At 33.4% G+C, this 17,146-nt stretch overlaps 1 protein-coding gene across 17 annotated transcripts in view; it reads right to left on the reverse strand.

Moving 5' to 3' along the window:
* Mef2 (myocyte enhancer factor 2) overlaps positions 1–17,146 on the reverse strand; it is a 185,045-nt gene that overhangs the window by 42,720 nt on the left and 125,179 nt on the right. The window contains exons 1-2 of one of the 17 annotated variants that reach the window (XM_070108594.1): positions 6,633–6,900; positions 4,702–5,067 (exon numbers count right to left, since the gene is read on the reverse strand). The exons of 13 other annotated variants lie outside the window; for them this stretch is intronic. The gene's annotated coding sequence lies outside the window, so the exon portion shown is untranslated. Of the gene's footprint in view, positions 1–4,701; positions 5,068–6,481; positions 6,901–17,146 lie in introns of those variants that run through there. 3 more of the 17 variants (XM_070108593.1, XM_070108589.1, XM_070108588.1) reach the window with 3 other exon arrangements.

Raw genomic sequence — 17,146 nt, forward strand, 5'->3', positions numbered from 1 at the left:
ACATATATACAGTAACAAACCAAATTTCGCGCACACATACACAAAACATTATCAGCCGAAGTCACGTAAGGCTGTGCGCGTGTGTGTGAACATACGACTCTATCTGTCAGCGCATAGCTAAAAATTTCACAGTGGCACACGTTGTGGTCGCATGAGACGCAGACGGCGGCAGCACCTGATTTACGCTGTTGATAATAACCGTTATCACTGCTGAGTATTATTTACTACATACTAGTACTATGTACTAACATATGTATGTATGTATGTATATGCAAAAATGTAAGCATTCATCTAATGTGGCTAACAAATCAGCCAAGTGAACTTTAGCAAGGCGATTAAGCGTTTGCAAAAGAACTTTTCACAATTGTCAGCTTGAATGTATGTACATATTTGTATGTGTGTATGTGTGTGTGTGTGTGTGTTTAGCTTTCTTAGCAGCCACTCGTCTTAAGCTGTTAAGGCGAGTCATAAGACATACACATCTACATACAAACAAACAAATGCACATGGCACCTCTTATGTTGGGTGTCTGCTTGAGGAGTGAGATCAACAGCGCTTATCAAAAACCGCGCCTTAAACTTTGTGCGTGTATGGAAGTGGAAGCATTGTCTGCTTTGCTTGTAGTTGTTGTTGTTGGCTTTTTCCTTTCATATTATTGTATTATTGCTATGATAACTACAATTGCTGTTTTTGTTTTTTACTATGTTTTGTTGTTGTATTGTTATTCGTATGTGTTGTTGTTGTTGTCGCGTTGTTACTGCACTGTGGTTCTAAAATGTTTATTAGTTGTTGATTTTGATATTTTGTTGTTGTTGCTTTATTTTAGATTACTTCAATATTGTGTTTTCGTTACTTGTTATTGTGCTAACTGTTGTATTATCTATACATATGTATGTAATATATATTAAAACTTTTATAGCGGGTCATAATAGTAATTACATTTGTTGTTTTCTTTTTGCTTCTTTCAATAGGATTTTACATTTTTTCGCACATTTAGCTTGCTTTCTTGTTGTTGTTGCTATATTTGCTTTTACTTTCATTTTCAACATTTTTGCTAGCATTGCTTGTGTTTTTTGTTTTTTATTGATAAGATAGTGACGGGCTCCAAAAACAACACCAGCAGACTAGTCAGCACATACATATGGAGCATATACACATCTACATATATTTCATGCATGTGTGGGTGTTTTAGTTTTGTAATTATTTGTTCTTATGAGCGGCTACGTTGCCTCGGTTGCCTGAGTGTGGCTCTGTGTGTGTGTGTGTATGTTCGGTAAAATCTCAGTGTGCATAACCTTGGCTTTGCCCATAGTTATCAGTCAGCTAACTGATGTCATAAAAAAGTGAATTTATTTCAGTATTTCTTACAATTATTTTTAGTAATATATTTGCCATACAAATTTAAAATTAATTATTTATAAATAAACAATTTGTTATTATTCATATATACAAAAAGCTGACAATGCAGATGCCGATTTCTGCGAGTTTCTGTGAAATATTTTTGTAAAAGTCAAAAATTAAAAGTTTGTGTATCGATGTGAGTCCTTTGGCTCACTAAATGCTACTCAAATTGCGTAATGATTATTACATTTTATAAATTTTCTGGATTTCCCCATTATTAAAAGTTGAGTGACTTGCACTTTAGGAGCAAAAAAAAACCTTAAATTCATTTCCGATGACAACAAGTCTATAGGTTTTGAGGGTATCATAACTAATGATTTATCAACTTATTTCAAGTTCAAGTTCAAGAAATATAATCTCATAATAAATCGTAATAATTTATATAATAGGTAACGGTTTATCGATTTATTTTGGCTATGTAATTAATTTTGAAGCTCCAATTTTCCTTCCAGTGAATTCATAGAAATGTTACTTTATCAGAAATGTATTTAATTACTTGAACATAAGTAATTAAGCGACCTTGATAGCAAATCAGTATGATTTGATAGAATGTAATTTCGTCAGTTCTGATTTATCGATTAATTTTACTATTAAAATCCACATTCGAACTTTGGCTTTTGACCGAAATCTTCGTACTCGTATGGGCACAATACCAACATAAGTAAAACCCTTAATAATTAACTAATAAGACTAGAAAGTATATATTTTCTTAAGTGCATTTCAATCGATATATTTTAATTCTAAACTCCTTTCCGATCTTTCAGCTTTATTATTGTGAAATGCATTTAATTGCTTAAATATAGGCAACCAAGCGAACTTTGAGAGCAAAGAAAAATAATTTGTATTTGTTGAATTTGTTCTGGTATTTATTTCACTACAAAATCCAACCCTTAGACCTATAGTATATCTCTAAAGCGAGTTCTCAAAATTTCTCGCTCTTCTTCCTATCGAAATTTTCAATGCAACATAATTTTCATAGAATAAAGCGTCAAAATTATAGCAAAAATTATAGTAAAAAATATAGGAAAATTATAGCAAAAACAAATAGTAAAGAATTTATGGCAAGCACTATGGCAATATAATTATAAATTAAAGCAAAAATTATGGTAAAATACTTATAGTAAACAATTTTAATAAAAAATATTAAATTTTTTTTTTTTTAATTATAGCAAGTAAGTGATAACAAAAATTATGGTAAAATAATTATAATAAAAATTAGAAGAAAAAATAATTTAAAAAATTTTAAAAATTGGTAAAATTACAGTAAAAATTATGGTAAAATAATCTTAATAAAAATTATAACAAAATTAATTCAAAAAGTTCGAAATTAAAACAAACAAATTAAGGTAAAAAATTATAATAAAAAATAATTTAAAAATTTAAAAGCCGATGCACTTAAACATAGGACTATTAGACTCGGTTACCCAAATTTATATTTTGTGATTTTAAGACTGATTCATACAAATAAACTGATGAAAAGTGGACTAGATTATAGTAAATATTGTCCAAATGGGTAAGAATAACGATATGTCGCAGGTACACATTTTGTCGAACTAAAAAAAATTAAAAATTTAAATGCTATACATTAGATCAGATAGCATGCTAAAACAATTAATAGAATAGAGTCTCGAATGTAACTCGATAGTTTTCGAATGATAGAATATTTCTAAAAATTTTAAAACAAATAGGGAACGGCTCAAAACGAGCAATTTACGACGCTATGAACTCAGACTGTATAGTGTAAAATTTTGCTAGAATTAAATTTTGTTAAAAAATGAAAAAATGCACAAAACAAATTTTAAGAATTACAAAGATAACAGATTCAGTATAAAAAACAGGAAACAGGTTGATGTGGTTATCATTTGAGATTGGCAAAACTTAATTCAAACAATCAATTTAGCAACTAAACTGTCTTCAACTGGATATATCTTGTATAATCTTTCACTCACTTTTAATAATTTAACAAATGAAAAAGTCTCACACAAAACTATCAAAACTATTTCAGTTTAAGACTAACTTAAAGCTTGAATTGAGTAACTGTAATTGATAAAGACAACAAAGCAGATAACACAATGGCAAACAGATTAGCACTAGAGTGTAAAGAAGAGTAAAGTGTAGGTGGAGATAGCGATGAATACTGGCTATCAATAAAGCATAACATGAGAACGAACAAATAAATATAGTTAAAAAAAGCACAAAAGTTAAGGAAAAAAACGCAAGGATATGAAGTTATTGGCACGATTTCAAAATTTTAACAAACTTTACTTAGGAGCTTTTAAATTTGTCATTTACTTTGAACTGATTGGAGTCATAACGAAGTGACACATGAAGTTTGTGAACTCACATGCGCCGAATGCAAAAGGTCTCGGCTTATCAGCAGGAGACTTGGGTGTGAAATGAGAGAAATGCAAGCGATGAATGTGCAGCGATGCTTGAAGCTGAAGTAAAAGAAAAACGGTACAAAGATTGAAATGAATATTAAGATTGCAAAAATATAAACAAGGAAGTGAAGTGAAGTTTTCGTATTATTGCTGGTTCCAAATATTAAAAAGTGCAGACAAAAGTAAATTTTGCGAAGATTTCTAATTTTCTTTTCATGTTTTATCAACTATACTGCTAAAAAAAATTTAGAATTGTATAAAAGCCTGAAAAATACAAGCTTTGCAGACGCGATCCGTAACGCTCTTACTTTTTTAAGATGTAATTAATTTTTTTGCTTCTTGTTTGTTGATTTTTTTTAAAAATTTGTTTTATTTTTTCTTTGATAACCCTTAATCAATGGGCGTCGTCGCTGCATATGCTAAGTGCAAAATTCTGTAATTTTTTGTTATTTGTTTCGCATCTCCGTCGCTCGCATTTGATTTGCACAATTCCCGAGGTTTTAAGGCTTTGATTAAGTGCAGAATCATGCTCAAAGTTGATATGATAATTGAAAATAATTTTTTAAGGAAATTAAAATTTTATACTCAGAAAAAAATTATAAAAAATTAATTAATAAATAAAATATTTAAAAATATTCAAGTTTAAAAATATTCAACAAAAAACAATAAGTTATGTGCATAAATAAAAATATTTTATTATAATTAAAAACAATTTACTAATTGTCTATTTTTTTTTTGTGCATTACATGTAAAATATTTATTGGTAATATTAAAAAATTATTTTCTATAAGATATATCATTGAAGGAACTAACTATTTTTTTTAATAATATTTATGCATACCTATATTAATAAAAATTTTTGTTACACTGCAAAAATCAACTAAAAAAAATAATTTACAAGATATAATTTTTTACTTACCGCCAATTTTAAAATGTTCGTAATAAAATCTCTCCACTCTAGCACTAAATTTCTGCTACCACTTATTTCGGTGAATTTTTAGTTGCTGTTGTTTATTAAATTATTTCTCTTTCCCTGGTTTTAGTTGTTAGTTTTTCAAAAATTTGGTTTCACTTCAAAAAAGTTTTTCAAAAGTTTAATTTCACTTCAAAAAATTGATAGAATAAATTTTTTCTCGTTTCATAAAGTCTACAAAATTCAGCATACAAATATCTTATCACCATACGAATTCGTAGAGATATCAAAAACGTTTTTAATTTTTATTTTGTGGTAAATGTTTATCAAAAATGTTTAAAATCTGCAGTATATTTTAAAGTTGATAAAAACCTGTTTTAGAAGTTGGTATTAAAATTAAATTCAAAATTGTACGCAGAATTAAAAACTAAAAGAACTTTAAATTAAAAACGTAAATATTTTTTATTTTTGATAAAATTTAGATAATTTTTAAATAAATTTGCTTATGTTGTTTGTTATTAATATATAACACAACTATTTTTCATTAAAATTATTATAACATTTTTTTTTGTTGTAATTAGGTTGTTATTTGTTTGTAATTTTTTTATTTAAGTCAAATTAAAAAAAAAATTTCCGTAATCATTGCGTCAATTCAACAAGTTTTATATAAGATGTTTAAAATCATAATTTTTTTAATATTAATTTTTTATGTAATTCTTTTTCATTTTAAAAATTTGATTTTCTAAGTAATAAAATTTTAAAATCATAATTTTTTTAATTTTAACTTTTTTTAAATTTTTTTTATCAAAAAATCTGATTTTAATTATTGTTTTTCAAGCTATCTGATTTTGTAATTAATAAAATTTTTAGTGTCGCCTTTAGAAATAAAACTTAAGGCTTATATATAAAAAACTTAGGATTTTAGCCCATATTTTTCTTACAGCATTTCACTTGAATTTATATATATTTATTGTTATTTTTTAAATTTTTTATTTTATATTGTAATTAATTTTAATTAATTTTTTTAAAATTATTTTCATTCATTTCAAAATATTTTTTTTATATTTAAAATTAGTTTTACATTTTCTTTTTATTAATTTTTTTGAATTAATTTTTTTAATTGATTTCATAAGTTTTTAAATTATTTATTTAAATTATAATTACTGCTGTATTCATTTCTAAATATTTGTTAATTAATTTTTCAGAAAAATGCTTATAACTGATTTCATAAGTTTTTAATTAATTTAATATTATTATATTTGATTTATTATTATTGTTTTTTTTAATTATGTTTTTACAAAATTATTATTTATTTCTTTATTTATATAGCCAAAAAACTTAATTTAAATATTTTAGCGAATTTTATTTAAAATTTTTATTTATTTTAAGTTTTCATTCATTAATGAAGACTGTTTTTTTTTCATATCCAACTCAAAAACATTTAATCCATTACATGAGCATTATTTACAAATGTTATATGTTTATCTCTATTGTTTCGTCATTGCCACCACCAACACCATTGTTATTGTTATTTTTAATTTGCTGCTTTCACTAGCAAAATTATTTATAAATAAAATGCTAATATTAAAATAACGCGTGCCGCTAAATGTTATTTATTTTTATTTAGACTTAGGAGGCCAAGCAAAATATTTTTAATATAATTTATTTTCCGCAACTAACTCGAAGGTATAAAACTTCACAAACGACGATAATTTTGGGGTTTCGGGATTTGTGATTTGCGAAAATATTAGCGATTAACACACAAAAAAATTTTTTTTCTGCACACCTTCGCTTTTCCTTAGCGCCGTGTGTTGTTGTTATTGTTTTGCTAGCGCCTCACCTTTTGTTCAAATATATATTTATATATATAATTTAGCGGATATATTTTTAATCAATTTATTTATATATTTGCTCGAAAGAATATTTCTTACACGCACCGCGCTATAGAATTAGTGAAACGCGAACGCGCGTCATCGTCACCTCGACTAAAGAAAACAATTGCTGGTTGGTTAGAGCAGTGCGTTGCTTTGTACCGACAACTAAAAACGCGGAGCCTGTATATGCCACACTGTACTAAGCTGAGCTGCTCGACGATCCGCTGCGAGTCACTGCGTCTAACGGTCACCGTGCGTAACGTTTTTCGAATGTTGCATCTACAGCGCAAAAGTTTGCCTTTACCCGTCAAGAAGCCGTGGCGGCCGGAAAGAAAAAGGCGAGCACAGCCAGCAAAAAAGACGAGCTACCGAGCGCGTGTGTGAGCGAACGCCGAACCGAGGTAAATGCGCCGCAGCAGAGCGAGGCGGAGCAAAGCAGAGCGACAGAGCAAAGCGCGACCAGAGAGCAAACGAATCAGATTCCAATACATATGTATATACATATATGTATGTGTATAATATAGCTGTGTGTGTTTGCATGCTTGCATGTGTGTAGCATGTACAGTTAGAATTTCGTGTGCGCGCTTGTGTGGGAGTGTGGGACTCGCGATTAGCAGGCGGCAAACAGACGGTATGACGGAAGTGCCTATCTGCGAGTCGGCATACCTGTATGTGTGCACATATATAGGAATGCGCGCCTGTGTGTGTCAGCACAGCTGAGAGCGCACACCGCCATATGACTAACGCAAGCGATGCGTTCAAATTTCGCCGCCACCGCTTGACATCATCTGTTATTTTCCTGCCGTCGCTTTTTCTCGCTTTTGCTGAGCGCCTTATCAGCGTATTTCTTGTTACATATTATCTGCTTGATATTAACGCGCGCACACATGCATGCACGGCCAGTTCACCTATACACAGTGGGAAGTATAAGAAAACTGTAACGTAGGCGTTTTTACGCTGCGTTCACCGACGCACTTGTCTTTGTAAGTAACTGTGAATACTTGAACGCACGCGCGTGTGTGTGTGTGTTTACGTGGAGCGCATGCGTCGAAGTTGCTTCCCAGCGCTCAGAATGAAAGCAAGAGTAAAACCACAGCAAATCATATGTTTTCTAAACACCGTAGGGCAAGACCTACACATATGAAAAGCGCGCGCATACACACACGCGCACACAGATTTCTGCAAAGAACAACTACAGCAATAAGCACACCTTTGCAGGCAAGGGGTTGATGCTCCAACACAAGTGTACGCGATGAAAGCGATATAAAGCGCGGCGTAGTTATGGTCGCAAGCGCTCAGCAGCGACGCGTCAACCGCTAGCGTTTTAATATGCATCTGACCGTGTGCGCCGCGCAGCGCCCACATCATTACACCGCAGCCAGGAATACATAAACAACTAGGTATATGTATGTGCGTACAGCCAGTAGCTCCTCATCGCTCTATTTGTTACTGTTGTTGCCTTGTTTTTGTGCGGACTTTCTCGCCCACCAGCGCTATGTGGACACGCTTGGCGGCAGCAACAGTTACTTTCGTTTGTCACCGCTCACACTCCCCAGGCGACGCATACCCACGAGCTGCTCCGTGTAGGGCCACCAGGCATGTGTGCGCTAGGCAGGCATTTGCGCTTACAGCTTTTCCGCATTAAACGCTGCCATAAAATCAATGTGCTCGTAGAAGTCACAAAGTTGCGAACAGCAGCACTTGCAAGCCCAGTCGGTACTGCTGTCTAAAAACAGCTGAACGTTTGAGACTTTGTGTTGGCGTTTGCTTCTATAAGCTGCTTTGTTGGTGTTGTTTAAGGGTTGCTACTGTTTTTAGTTGCTTTGCTTTGTTATTGTTGTCTTTGGAGGCTTGTTGTTGCTATTCGTCGATAGTTTGGACTCGCATCTAAATTTAAACACTATAACTGCATTTCCTCTTCTATTAAAAGCGAGATCTAATGTCCTGCAAATCACTACTTTGTGAGCTCCACTCGTTCGTAAAAACAAAAAAACAACAAAATCTCTGCTCTCGTGCAACACTTAACAATTACACCCACGGTGTTTTAATGCTATCCAGCGCGGTAGGTCACTTATCCTCATTCTCTCCTGATGCTATGAAATTCCGTTCTACGCTCTCTGAAATAAAGTGAGAGCACACTCTCATTTTCCTTTTTAAGCTGCACAGCTTGTCCTTGTGTGCTCAGCTGTGTTTTACCCCAGTACACATTCCGCCACACATGCCCTACTCTACAAGTGTTTGTTGTTGTCCGTGTGTTCGGCTTTTGCGTGCGTAAGCCATTTTCTTCCACCGCCTCTATTCTTGTTTATAATTCAATGTCATTGCGTGCTGCCAACCGACCGTATTGTTTCGCCTTCAACACTTCGCCGCCCCGTCACAAGTCTTCACTTGCCGTTTATTCCATTTCCTGCATTTTTTGTTGTCGTCCTCACATATCAGCTGGTTTTGCTTGTTCCTTCGCCTCAATATCAACTTTTCCTGATTGTCCTCCACCCTCGTACCACTGACTGTACATACAAACAGAACAATTTCCTCTTCAGCCCAACATTTAAATACATATAATGCGCTCTGTTTGTGTTTGTACATTTTCTTTTGCGCTTATCTTTCTCACTCCTTTTGGTTTTTGCTTTACTTGCTTACTTTGCTCATCTTCTCTTTACTTTTTATTTCACATTAAATGTATTCTTTCCTTTTTGATTTTTTGTATGTATGATGACTAGTTCAAGTTCCCTTCACGTGTCCTCTCAGTGCCGTTATATTTTATTATGTACTAGTATGTATTGTCTATTTTTTTACTATTTTCATTTTGCTTTAGGACAACTTTTTTGAATTTTTAGATTAAAATATTGTGCAAAAATAATCTCACCTCACTTCCAAACCTTTTAGTATGTCGCACTAGCAATAACGATATATAGAAACCGCGTTTAACAAGTTTAGCTAAACGATCATCATCAGTTGTCTTATCACTGCAAGTCTCACCGCGTTAAAAGAACAATTCCTTAGACTTAAACCTTTCGTATAAAATTATCCCTTTTAAGAGTATTGTGTGTATAACTATATTCGTGCGGATCGCCAAGAGATGTCGTAACTTGAATATTGTTCCATTGTTCCCATATTCCGAACATGCGTTGGAAAGCCTCTGTCCTTGTGCATATTTTTCAGTATTCCAAATATGTCGAACTTTGTGCCTGAAAGTGTTTTGCGGTGAGTTCCTTTTCAATACTTTACTATGAAGAAAACGTCAAACAAAATTTATTGTATTCTGGTGGATTTTTATGGTTAAAAGGCTCTAGCTGCGCGAATGTACCAAAAGTAGTTTGCACAACTTAAAAGTGGAGATTTTAGCTTGAAAGATGAAGAACGTCCTGGGCGGCCAAAAAAGTTTGAAGACAAGGATTAGGTAACATTAATCGATGAATCGCAAAATCTTTGAGAGTCACTTAAACAGAAATTTCGAAAAGTGTAAAAACAGCTAGATACATTTAAAAGCAAGAATGGAAGTCAAGAGACGTTTTTCATATCAGAAAGGTTGCTTGAACGCTATAAAAAGAAGTAATTTTTGCATAGAATTGTTAATTGAGATGAAAGATTTATCCATTACGACAACCCTAAATGAAAAAGCGAAATCAAAATCAAATCCCAATATCCATCACGCCAAGGTAATGCATCTTTGGTTGATGCATAACGCCCTCACTAAAGTACAATTCACATCAGACCAGGGTATCAAAAATTGACTTAATTCATTCTTGACCACCAAGACGGCGAAGTTTTTTTGGTCTACCAATAAGGATGACTTGATTTTGACAGCTCGCCGCTGCCATGTTTGTGTACAGTTTTATGTAAAATTTTGTCAGTGTGTTCAGTAAGGTTTGCCATTTCATCATGTCACATTTCAGAGCTCTTAGCGCAAAACACAGACTTCTCAGAAGAGGCCCTTTCTGACTTAATAGTTTCGTCAACAAACAAAATTTGTCGCTATTGGGGTAAGTCACATCCTCGTGTGGTTGAGGAAACGCAATTGCATCCCCAATTTTTTGCGATTTTTTTCCGGAAATTTGATGAAATCGACGCGGACGATCTCTATATTAAACAAGAAGGTGTGCTACCTCATGTTTCACGTATAAACATGGACACATTGCGTTCAAAGAAATTTCGAGAAATGACCGAGTCGAATGGCCGTCATGATCATGCGGTTTAACGCCTCTAGATTATTTTCTCTGGGGGTATGTTAAATCCATTACCAAATTAAAAATTTTTTTTAGTAATATAGTAATGGCTTGAAATTAAAGGAGGATAAAACCTTAATTTTATGTTCTTCACGGTGTCATCTATAGCTCAAATTTGTAGTCTTTAAAAGTATAAGTAGTTAGGATTTAGGGTTTGAAAGGAACTATAGGAAAAGGGAAAAGTGTTTCTGACTCTGCTGATATATGAATCTATATTTCTGAAGTGGACAAATATATAGGCATATGGTAAGTAAGGTATATGTATTAAAAACGGAGTGTAAAAAATATATATAAAACTTGTTGACTACCCGAAACTTCCACGGACTCAGAACTTTTAGGTATTTTTTCTAATCCTACCAATGAGTTAACAGTAAAAGCAAATATGAATGAAGCATAAAATATAATCTTGATAAGATTATTAAGAGCTTAGATTGTCTCTCTTGCTCTTTCCCTCCCTCTCTCTATCGCTTACGGTCCCTAACATATGATTCACAAAATAAAGAATCAAATCGATATTTGAGCAAGATCTAGTTTGGGGACTTATTATACTAACCTCACGAGCAATAATTAAGTAGAGTATTTCAACCCATAAGCTTCATCGCGTGTCGTTTTGATTAATTTTTTAAACTACCAGTAAAAAAAATTGTGAGATCGAAAAATGGTTAAACTGTATGATGGCGATAGTGACTTTCTCGAATAAAATCTGAGCTATACAATAAAATATTGCCTTGAAATAGGCAATAACTTTTATACTGTCAATTGGTATCTCAATTTCATATATGGTAAATACATATATACATACATTATTTGCATACATATATGTATGTTTATTAGCAGGGGGTGATTCAATAGTTCTTTAATGGAGTTTTGTAAATTAATAAAAATAAAAAAAACAAAGTTTGATCCGAAAAAAAATGTGTGTACCTACGCTGAGCTCGGCCTTCAAGCAGTAGTACAACTCCTATATTACTTGCCACATGCTGACAAGAAAAATGTAGGCAACATAAGCCAACATACACACATATGTATATACTTATGTAGGTATACACATATGTATAAGCTAATTGATATATGTGTATGGGGTACATGTGTGTGACTACTTCAACTCTATTGATTGGACTAGGTGTACATAGAATAACAACAGCAACCGTTACTGAAAATGAAAACCTTGGCGTGGCGGGCGGACATGCTAATGCCCCTTGAATTACAAGTGCATATCTTATATGTACAAGTATGTATGTGTGTACTTATAATCCAAATCCTGCCAAATCTGCTGGTCTGTTTTAAAGGCAAATTTATTCTGACTTTGAATGTAAACAATTTTGTGACTTATTCCATTTTTTTAATTTTAATATCACGAAACCTCGGGAGGCATTGACCTTTTTAAATATATTACTAAAATGTATATATAAATAAAATATCCCGAAATACAACGAAAACATAATTAATCCCGAAACTTTAAATTTCAAAATCCCGAAATTTCGGGACCCAATTAATTTAAAACACATTAAACTTGCATACAAACCAATAATCAATGCCACATCGTGAACGTTTGGATCATTTAAAAATTACAAAAATTGGAACTTAAAATTTGTAACCACGAAATTTCAGGATTTATAGAACTTTTGAAAAATATTATTACATACAAAATAATTCGAAATACGACGAAAACATAAATAATACCGTTGACAGAAAAGGATCCTTTCTGAAATACAATTATATATCTTACACATTGATCGATAATTTCGGTAAAAAGTCAACTATGATATATAGATATATATGAGGGGTCCACATATTCGGTACCTATGAGCTTGAACAGTTTCGGCTGGATTTGGACAATTTTTGGTTATAGGATGGCGCACCTCAAGGGCAAAGTTTTATCCTGATACATTCATTGGTTGATTTGCATACTGGAAAGTGAAAGAATCATATGCAATTTAAAATTGTGTTATATGGGAAGTGGGCGTGGTTGTAGTTCGATTTCGCCCAACTTCACACCGCAACATTGGAATGTTAGAAAAATTTTATATATTGAATTAAATTGACGTATTTAGTTATTGATTTATTGTGATTAGAGTAGTTTTTAACAGTACCATTATATGCGAAGCTATCATCAGATTTAATTTTTACAGTGTTGGTAACAGTGCTTAAAAAACTTGTCCTGAGCGAATTTGGTTACTTAATCTTGAATGGTTTGGGAGATATGCTCATACATTAAACCTTTTAGAAGGCGAGCCACCCCCATTTTTTTTTTAATTTTTAACCCCCAGGTGCCCCTTGCTACTGCGATCCCCTGTGCCGATTTACAGTTCTATATCTTAATTTAGTGTTTAGTTATGGCAATTTAACGGTTTTCGATTATTGCTGTTTTGTGGGCGACCATTTGCGAACTCGTCTTTTCTTCTTTGCCAAGGAACACGTGTACCAAGCTTCATAAAGATATCTTTATTTCTACTCAAGTTATCGCTTGCACAGACGGACGGACAAACAGACAGTCACTCGGATTCCAACTCGTTTTATCATTTTGACCATTTATATTGTATATATATATATATATACATATAACACCATATCTATCTCGATTAGTTTGAGTGGATACAAACAACCGTTAGGTGAACAAAAGTATTATAATCTGTAGCAACATGTTGCAAGAGTAAACCAATTTGTACTCTCAAAATTTCGGGATTCGCATAACCGCTGCGAAAATAAAATCTACAGCAGAATACATACTATTATACGAATGCCCACCTCCATATCGACTAACAGTAAATCAACACCGCTGTTGCATGCATTTAACTGTCTATAGTAGGCACTGTGGCATGCACGGATGCTTGTTTGTAGGTCTACATGTGTGGCTGGCTGTGTGTTAAATGCAGCAAAGGGTGGAAAGAAGCACATGTCTGCCACAAACAAGAGCAATACGAGAGTTGACTTCGCTGTAATAAGAATAATATCAATTACAACAACAACAAAGGCGATGAAAAACATTTAAATTTCTAATAGGTATATTTGGTACACGTGTATGTACTTTACTAATTATACGCGATTCTTTTGATCCAGTAGCATATAAAAAATGCATCGATTAAAATTATCTATAAAAATCGGATATCGATGAAGAAAGTTATGAATATCTATAGAAAAAATTATATGTGCTTATAAGAAAATAATGTTCTTGAAAATTTTTTAATATAAAGAAAAATACTACTTTCGTATATATCGATTAAAGCATTGAAAATATATCGATATTAATCGAAAATATCAAAATATAAACGCAGTTATTTTGTACACAAAAATCACAAAAACATACATTATATATGAAAAAAATTAAAAAGGAAAGCAATAACCAAATTTATCGAAAATATAAAAATATCAATCAATAAAAAGTATCAACAAATTATAAACTTTAATATATACATATAAGCCAAATTATGAAGCTCTTTCATACCACCATAGAAAATCGATAAAATATATTGTAAAAGTATAAACAAGAAGTGCAATCGGAGTTAGTTATTGTGATTAACGAAAAACAAAAATACTGCGATATGATTACTAGGTATTTAATCATAACAATAAAAATTATCGATAAAAAACAAAGTATGTAGAACTGACAATATCGATAACATATTTACAAATTATTTAAAATCACTTTTACCAAAAATGCTATTTTTTATTGTTAATAAAAGTATAGAATCTAAAGAATATACTAAAGTTAGCTATCGATAACTTATATGATCTATATTGTTAAAGAATGATACGAAAAGCATTAAGAACGATTTTTTTTTTCCGGAATAAAGATGAATGTGTTACTCCAACTGAGATAACGTTAGTTTTATAGTCGAGTTCTTTTCTCAAATCTCCAGCGTTGTTTCTCAACAACTTTTGATTTTTTGATAACTATGGGACACAAATTGAATTTAATTGGTATTATAAGGATTGAGACATATCGAACTTTTTTTAAACGAGCAGTAAAGCATCTGTAGGTATATTTGTGAACCAGTTTTGTTAAAAAAAATGTAAGCCGAAAGAGGAAAAGAAAGAAAATTCCTATCCACGAATATTGTTTTTACAATATTTTAATTTTTGCATAATTCGCATTCCGGTACTGAGAGATTTTTTTTGTGGATATCAATAAATTGATTGCGCTCACTGGATGTTGCACGTAGCAGATGCAACAAAATGAAATGGCAGTAAGTCACGGTGAACAAATGAACATGTAACAAATTAATATATGCAGTTGCAGGCGCTGAAAGGCGATATAGAACAGTTTGGAGCGCAACCGTGCAACACATGCTGCACCAGCATGCAACGGATGGCCGGCTCCAGTAGCCACTGCGACAAATGCGCCAATGCAATGTACATATGTATGTGTGTATGTGTGTAACTGTAATGTGCAACGCATATTGCACACATGTGTGTCACATTCGCGCCTTAAGTGGCGCTGTTGTTGCCATTGTAGTTGTTGCAGTTGCGTGTAACACATGCATATCATTTGCAGTGTGATTGCTGTGTAGTCTTCACTTTTGTTTTTGTTACTTTGGCAGAAAACTCAACATTTGCACATGCGTGAGTGTTGCAAGCTGTATGCAGAGCGTTACATGCGTCTTCATGGCGGTGTAAAGGAATCCGCATAAAAAAGGACCAAAGCAAGGAATGCGTAGCGAGAGGGCAGTGAAAAGCAAGAGGAGAGTCATTAAAGCCAATACAACAAAAACAAAACAAAGAACAGCGCAATAAAATAACAAAAACAATAAGTTGCTGCATTCGTGGGTCTCGCTCAATGCAGGGTCTTCCGCCAACGCCGTTCCAACTGCCCTCACGCAGAGCTCACATTGACTTTTGCGATTTACGCACATGTGCTTGCGGTTTCCCATTTTATAGACATACATACATACATATACATACAGTCACACAGACATGAGTGTATCATTTACCACACATAAACTGCACCAGTTGCTTCACGGAAAGACCGCAACAGCTCCTACTTCCTCCAAATGCGACGCCAGTGAGTAATGAAACTCAGTGGCTGACAAAGTTTTTTGTACGTGGAAGACCTTGTGTTTGCTTGAAACCCTCAGAATGACGCTTCATTTATTCCCGAAACCTCGGTACCCATTAAGAAGTATAAATAAACTTCGTAAGCAGCTAGGAATATGGCCAGTCTTTTGCGTCGTGCGTATTGTGGTCGGAAGTTTGTCGATAGAGACTATCTGGTTGGTTGCAGCAATGAATAATAAATATTGAATCGAATCGATAAATTTGCAAACTGATAACTCTCATACATGGAAACCACAAGCCATTTCCAGTGAAAATAGGTCTACAATATCGTGTAATGATGATAAGCTATATTAACGGAGTTATACACCCACATCAAGCTGTATTACAAGTGTCGGCTTGAACATACATATACTGCTGCATTTGGGTTGGTAAGTCTTCGAAGATAGCTAAACTGTTCAACAGTTGTTTTTAAGGACTTATTTTACTTTAGGATTTCCAGAACAGCAAAGATAAATATATACCCACAACTCTCAACATTTGTGGACATAAGCTCACAAAAGCTATGAGAAAACTTCACTTGCTCGGCGCAGCTGCTCTTGTTTGCTCGCCAGCTCGAGAAATTATGCAATTTTCTAAATTTTCACTACGCACACTTTGAGGTCCTCTGTAACTGGCAATCAAACTGTCGTTTCAAGGTCCAATAGAATCCCTGCATTTCACTACTTTCTTGCAAGCCAGCGCTTGGAAATGAAAAACACCGTTAAATACGTGTGGGAAACAACATAAATGTATAAATACCCGGCAACAAGCAATAATAAAAGCCGTAAAACAAAATCGAAAACAGTTTATTAACTGCTTGCAGCTCCAAGTGTAGCCGAATCAAGTGCGGCGTGTCTTACCTCCATACCAACGCACAATACGGCGCTACAAAGGAAAGAAACCCAAAGCAAAAAAGAAAAGTTATCACTTAAAGCCATCTTCTGGCACGTGGGGGGCAGCTTGTGCTCATCTCCGTCCCACCTTCAGCCCGGCGCATGCAACACTTCTTGCTTGGGTTCTGCCAGCGTTTATTTATTGGTTTGGTTTCTATCGTTTTGCTTCGCTGGTAATCAAATCAATTTTTTGCCGCACTTGCAGCCTCACATATACACACACATACACATCATAAATGTATACATATACACATGCAATAGAAGCAAAGGCACACACGTCAAACGGAAAAGCAAGCGAGGAAGCGTGGAAGTGCGGGAAAATCAACAGATACTGATACCTGGCACACAACTACACGCACATGTAACTATATGTTTGTGCTGAAGACAAAATAAGAACAGCCAAGTAGCTGAGAAAGCCCCAAAG

This window comes from Bactrocera oleae, chromosome 4, assembly GCF_042242935.1.
Source record: "Bactrocera oleae isolate idBacOlea1 chromosome 4, idBacOlea1, whole genome shotgun sequence".
NCBI lineage: Eukaryota > Metazoa > Arthropoda > Insecta > Diptera > Tephritidae > Bactrocera > Bactrocera oleae.